This window comes from Giraffa tippelskirchi, chromosome 13 (assembly GCF_054371585.1).
Source record: "Giraffa tippelskirchi isolate mGirTip1 chromosome 13, T2T-mGirTip1v1.2.pri, whole genome shotgun sequence".
Taxonomy (NCBI): Eukaryota; Metazoa; Chordata; class Mammalia; order Artiodactyla; family Giraffidae; genus Giraffa; species Giraffa tippelskirchi.
The window spans coordinates 17955955-17963109 of record NC_137287.1 but is presented as its reverse complement, the minus strand read 5'-3'; the positions used below and the strand labels follow the sequence as shown (position 1 = coordinate 17963109).

The 7155-nt window shown below is 43.3% G+C and overlaps 1 non-coding gene across 1 annotated transcript; it reads right to left on the bottom strand.

Moving 5' to 3' along the window:
* Positions 1–3113: 3113 nt before the first annotated feature.
* On the bottom strand, positions 3114–3220 carry LOC145533654 (U6 spliceosomal RNA). The gene has a single exon (XR_014074234.1). It is a non-coding gene; the product is annotated as a U6 spliceosomal RNA (small nuclear RNA).
* Between the last annotated feature and the right edge of the window lie 3935 nt (positions 3221–7155).

Below are 7155 nucleotides of genomic sequence, written 5' to 3'. Positions count from 1 at the left end.
CTTTGTCAAGACTGACACGGTCAATCATCAGATAAATGGCAAGGTGGGACTCTGAAAGTGTGAAAGTGTTAGTCACGCAATCGTGTCCGATTCTTTGCGACCCTGTGGACTGTGGCCCACCCGGCTACTCTGTCCATTGAATTCTCCAGGCAAGAATACTGGAGCCGGTTGCCATTCCCTTGTGCAGGGGATCTTCCCAACCCAGGGATCAGACTCAGGTCTCCTGCATTGCAGGCAGAGTCTTACCCGTCCATCTGAGGCATCAGAGAATCCCAAGGTGAGACTTTAAGCCCAGGCATAACATACTCTGAAATCCTTGCTCTCGTTCACATCTGCCTGAACCTGTGCAGGTATATCTGGGCTAAGTGGCCACTGCCAACCTCCCCAGGCTGGCACAAGGCAGGGGTTTCCCCCAGTTGCCTACACATTATTCCTCCTGCCCAGGAAAGATATTTAGATGGGAGTCCGGGCAGCCTTGGGGAACCTCTGCTTGCCAGGTCTTTGCTCAAGTCTGCCTACCTCCCTCCTAGAAGGTACAATATTGAAAATCAATGGGGAGAAAGTGTTTGAAAGGAGAACTAAATCAAATATCCCAATATGGAGGAGTTAATCATCCAAAATTAACCTTATAACGTCTAGTATCAAACTGATCTATAAAGAAAATCAATGAGAGCAAATCAAACCCCGAAGCCTTTTGCCCCCACCATGGATCCCGCCCTGACCAGAGAGCGGCGATTGTGTTCCATTACCTGGAATCCATCCCTCAGCAGTTGATACATTTAGCCGAGGGGCTCTCAATAGAGAGTTTTCATATACATTTCTCCTCCTGCATTTGCTTAACTGCCATTCTTAGAGCCTTAAATAAGATGCACTTAGCTGAAAATTGTCCTTCACTGAGGAGACACACTATTTATTCCCGCTGAGACAGATAATCCAGCATTGTATATATTCATGCTCAGAGGAAAGCAAGATGCTCATTAGAGATGCAGCTATTCCTCCCTCCCAAAGCAGCCCAGAGGGATTTCCAGGGCCAGTAGGGCGCCCTGAGGGACAGAGGGAGCAGGACAGAAGGGGATCGATAGGGGCAGATCCAGGAAGGTATTTTGGCCAAGACTGATGTGAGGATGGAGGCTTCCCTGGTGACTCAGTGGTAAAGAATCCACCTGCCAATGCAGGAGACACAGGTTTGATCCCTGAATGGGGAAGATCCCGTGGAGGAGGAAATGGCTATCCACTCCCGTATTCTTGTCTGGGAAATCCCATGGATAGAGGAGCCTGGTGGGCTAGAGTTCATGGGGTCACAAAGAGTCAGACATGACATAGCGACTGAGCATGCATGATGTGAAGGATGCTGGGGGCACTGGCCTCATGATTTGGCAGAATGAGGAAAGATGCCAGGAGTGGTGAGGATAGGGGCTGGGGACCTGAACTCCAGTGTTTCCAACCAGTCCGAGGTACCAATACATAAAATGGGAGTGATTTTTCTAGATAAAATTGTTGGTGCGAGGTTGCTTATTGTCTGTTCTCTCACTGGATGTAACCCCCATGAGAGCAGAGGCTATGCCCATTGTGTTCACTACTGAACTTTTGGAGTCCAGAATAATACCTAGCACATAGCAGGCATTCTCTCTATATGGATGAATTAATGAATGGAAATAGCTCAGCGAAGTTCAACCCCTGATTTCTAGTAAAAGCTCATGTATAATAAATGGTAGTAAGGTGATATTGGTGGTAATAATATTAATAATAACACTTCATAGGTGTTATAGTGATATATGCTATGCTCATCAGCATGCATTTTTTTTTAAATTATTACTTTTTAAAAAATACTTGATTTATTTATTTTTGGCTGTGTCAGGTCTTAGTTGCAGCATCCTGACTCTTCGTTGCCATGCAGGGGTTTCTGGGTTCAGTAGCTGCAGTACACGGACTTAGTTGCCCTGCAGCACGTGGGATCTTAGTTCCCCAAGAAGAAATCAAACTTGTGTCTCCTGCTTCGGAAGAGAGATTCTTAACCACTGGACCACCAGAGAAATCCTTGGCATTCATTTCTTACTGGATCCTCAAAATGATAGCTTCTTATTATCATCATTACTTTGTAGATTAGGAAATAAGGCTCCAATAGGCTGAGTGATCGACCCAAGTTTATAAAGCTGGTGGTGGAGCAAGATTTGAATGTAAATAAGGAAAAAGTTCTTAACCTCTGTGCTGTACAGATGATAACAAAGAGGATGGTGATGGTTGTGATGATATTGGTGAAGGTGATGGTTGTGTTTATAGTGATGATGGTAATGATGGGCTTCCCTGGTGGCTCAGATGGTAAAGAATCTGCCTGCAATGCGGGAGACCCAGGTTCAATCCCTGGGTCAGAAAGATCCCCTGGAGAGGGAATGGCTACCCACTCCAGTATTCTTGCCCAGAGAATTCCGTAGACAGAGGAGACTTGTGTGCTACAGTCCATGGGGTCTCAAAGAGTCAGACACAACTAAGCAGCTAACACTTTCACATAATGTTGAAGAAGAAAGAAAAAAGAAGACATGCATCTATGCCTATGACTGGCTGTATCCAAGCAGTTGGGAAAGAAGATATGCAGTGTCCAAACTCCAGTGTGCTTTCTGGCCATAGTTTTCCTCTGTCTGGGAACAGGAATCAGACAAGTCGCAGATATAAGGGCTCAAGAGGACACCAGGCTGTTCTCCTTAGTCACTGAAGCTGCTGCAGGATTCCAGACAGTGATGAGAGTTCAGAGCTCAGCAATCAGCTCCTTAAAAGAAGACTATGTCATAAACAAAGATCTCTATGAGGAAGTAAGAATTTGGGTCTAGAGAGAATTAAGACTATTTTCAGATGTTCCTGACTAGTAGCCTGATGCCCCTCTGGCTCAAACCAGGGTAGTTTTAAGAAGGTCAGGGGTGTCAGTGTCCCTTGAAGGGAAACACTGAAGGAAGGAAGAAATGGGGCTCATCAGATCCCACGTGTTACACACTCCAGATTTGTTGCCTAATTAACCCCAACTCCCATGCAACCCTATGAGGTGGGCACTACTGCTCTTTTACATATGAAGATATGAGCTGCAAAGGGGTCATCTCTTCACACAACTCTTTTTTTTTTTTTTAAATATGGAACGCTTCACGAATTTGCATGTCATCCTTGCGCGGGGGCCATGCTAATCTTCTCTGTATCGTTCCAATTTTAGTATATGTGCTGCCGAAGCGAGCACTCACACAACTCTTAAAGAAAACTTAAGACCAAATGACTCCAACAGTAATTCCCTCTTCATTGTGCCATAGGAACACTAACTCCCCTAGCTGAGTCCAAGGGAATTTTATTCTCAGGATTTTATGCTGAGAGGGGTTGTTTCTGTAACCCCTTTAGCAGGGGAGGTTTATAGGACCTCACAGTCAAGGAAAAAATAATACTAGTGGTATGAATCAAAAGGAAATTTTTTATGACTGTCTCAGAGAAGGAGTAAAGTCGGATACAACATAGCAACTGAACAACAGCAGTTTCTTGCCTATCATTTTGCCTCTTGCTGAATTCATTTTGCACTGAGACACGAGAAACCTGGGCCTAAGTAGGTCTAGATACCAGGTGAGTGATTCTAATTAAAAGACCATGGATTGGAGTCCCATACAGGGTTTTGGCTGGATTCAAGTTCCGACACATGAGTTCAAGTCCCAATCTGAAGTGAACGGTTTCAGAATTAGTCTTAATTTTCTGGACCTGGTATCCAGAGTCCCCACCCATAGCTCAAATTCTCATCTCCTCCAAGAGATCTTTACCAGGGACTCCACCTACAGTTCCCCCTACATGACCTCACCTATTTACTTCATAAGCTGTATCACAGCCCAGCATCACCTTACTTATTTGTTTGTTTGTTTGGCTGAAGTCTATCAATATCAGTAGAATATGAAGTCCATGAGGGCCCATGTTTGGGTATGTACTAGGGCAGTATCTCTCACGCTGGTCCCTTTGTTCCAGCTGCTTCCTTCACACGTAATCCCATCCCTCTGTATCTTTTCATGGCTGAATCCTTGCAGTTGTTGTGTTTTGTACAGTTGCTAGGTCATGTACGACTCCTTGCAACCCCATGGACTAAAGCGTGCCAGGCTCCCCTGTCCTTCACTATCTCCCAGAGTTTGCTCAGATTCATGTCCATTGAGTCAGTGATGCCATCCAACCATCTTATCCTCTGTCGTCCCCTTCTCTTGCCCTCAATCTTTCCCAGCATGAGAGTCTTTTCTAATGAGTCAGCTCTTCGAATCAGGGAACCAAGGTTATTGGAGCTTCAGTTTCAGCATCAGCACTTCCAGCGAATACTCAGGGTTGATTTCCTTTAAGACTGACTGGTTTGATCTCCTTGCCGTCCAAGGCTGTCATTCAAATCTCAGTCTAAACGTCACCTCCTCAGGTGTGCTTTCTTTGGCCACCCTTTCCAAAAGAGCCAACCAACCACTCCCAGCATGTTCCTTAATTTACGTCTCTACACAGCACTCCTCAGTAACTGGAATTCCTGCTGGATATTTATTTGCTGCTCTGTTTGTCTGCCCTCTGTAATCTATCTTTATGTACCAGAATGCCAGTTCTGTGAAAATAAGACGTTTTCTGTACCACAGCACCCAGAACATGAACTAACACATACTGATGGTTAACAAATACCTGTGGAATGAATGAACTAACTCAGCAGAATTAAATAAAGCTGCACAGAGGGAGACTCATTGATTTGTGGGGACCTGCACAGTATTGCTGCTCAGCTTCCTGGAGGCTTTGTTTCTCTTTGGGAAGAAGTTATGTCACCAGAATGATTTCCCAAGGAGGCTGGTTAACAGGAGCCTACACGGCTATGGTTTAAGAATCTGGATAAGGGAAATGAGAGAGCTTCTCCTGCACCCATTCTACAGAGGGGGAGTTTGGAAATTGGGGATAAATGAGATATTCAGAGAGAAAATATCTAATTTTTACCTAGCACTTAGTCTTCTACTGCCAATTATTCTTGTTCAAAAAATTTTTATTTTATAGTGGAGCATAGTTGATTTACAATGTTGTATTAGTTTCAGGTGTACAGAAAATTGATTTATGTACAGATATAGATATATTATTTTTCAAATTCTTTTCCCACTTAGTTTTTTACAGAATAGCGAGTAGAGATCCCTGTGCGATACAGTAGGTCCTTGTTGGTTATCTATTTTAAATAAAGGTGATGATTCATGCTCACTCAGTGGTGTCGGACTCTCTGTGACCCCATGGACTGTAGCCCACAAGGCTCCTCTGTCCATGGGATTTCCCAGGCAAGAATACTGGAGTGGGTTGCCCTTTCCTACTCTAGGGGATCTTCCCCACCCAGGGATCAAACTCGTATCTCTTGCATCTCCTGCATAGGCAGGCAGGTTCTTTAACACTATGCCACCTGGGAAGCCCATATTAGATAATAATGGTGTGTATAAGTCAATCTCAGACTCCCAATTTGTCACTCTCCCCACTCTTCCCCCTTAGTAACCATAACTTTTTTTCCTGAATCTTTGTGAGTCTGTTTTGTAAATAAGTTCGTTTGTATCATTTTATTACAAAGCCCCTAGAGGAGTCCCTGGAGACTTCTGCTAGTCCCTTTCTCAAATACAAGGGAATTCAGTTACAGTAAACTTCAGTAACTTGCTTGTGGAAGTGACGGCAATAGGATTTGGACTCAGGCTTTGGGCGTTAGAGTCGTGCTCTTTACCACTGCCCTGCTGCCCTATCCCACTCTTTCAGAGCAAGCTTGGTAAGGGAGGGAGGGGTGAGATGGCAGAGATGAATAAAAACTGTGAACTGTGACATCAGTAAAATGGCATAGTGAGCAGCCCCAAACTCTGTCCTCTGAAACAAACATCAAAACACAAGCATCAACTGTCAGAACCAACTTGGCCAGGACTTTGGAAAATGATCAAAAGTTTATAGCGACCAAATGAATGCAAAATCAAGAAAAAGTTAAAAATGGTAGGAAAGTTTGAGGAGCTTGCACTTCCTCTTGCCCCACTCTGATTAAATGGCTGTGTCTTGGTCACACAAAGGTACTTGTAGCATCTTCCTACACCAACTCCTTACTATTCAAAGTAGGAGTTCCTTAAAACATTGAAAATAGAGCTACTATATGACCCTGCAATTCCACCTCTGGGCATATATCTGGAAAAAACCATACTTCAAAAATACGCGTGCACGCCAATGTTCATTACAGCACTATTTACAATAGCCCAGCCATGAAAGCAATCTAGATATCCATCGATGGAGGAATGGATAAAGAAGATGTGGTACATATATATAATGGAATATTACTCAGCCATAAAAAGGAATGAAATAATGCCACTTTCAGCAACATGGATGGACACCAGATTTTGTCATACTGAGTTATAGAAGTCAGACAAAGACAAATATCATATGATGTCACTTATTAATATATGTGGGATTTAGAAAAATGATACAAATGAACTTATTTACAAAACAGATATAGAATCACAGATGTAGAAAACAAACTTATACTAAGGGGAAAGCGGGTGGTAAGGAGTGGGATAAACAGGGAGACTAGGATTGACAAGTACACACTACCATATACAAAGTAAATAGCTAATAAGGACCAGCTGTGCATCACAGGGAACTCTGCTCAATACTCTGTAATGACCTGTATGGGAAAAGAATCCCCCCAAAAGTGAATATATGTAGAAAAAAAACACATGAAAGTGTTAGCCATACAGTCGTGATCAACTTTTTTGCGACCCCATGAAATGTAGCCTGTCAGGCTTCTCTGGCCACGGAGTTCTCCAGGCAAAAATACTGGAGTGGGTAGACATTCAATCCTCCAGGGGACCTTCCCAACCCAGGGACTGAACATGGATCTCCTGATTTGCAGGCAAATTCATTACAGTCTGAGCCACCAGGGAAGCCAGAACATATATACATATATATAGTTGATTCACTTTGCTGTGCAGTGGAAGCAAACTCAACATTGTAAATAAACTATACTCTAAGAAAATTAAAAAAAAAACAAATAGAAACAAAACAAACACAAACAGAAAACAAAGTGGGAGCAAAAGAAAAATCACTGTAACAGAAGGAGTGAGTGAAGGGTGAAACTTTCAATCCTGATATCTTTTCCTTAAGTTTCTCCTTCTTGATCTTGGCTTT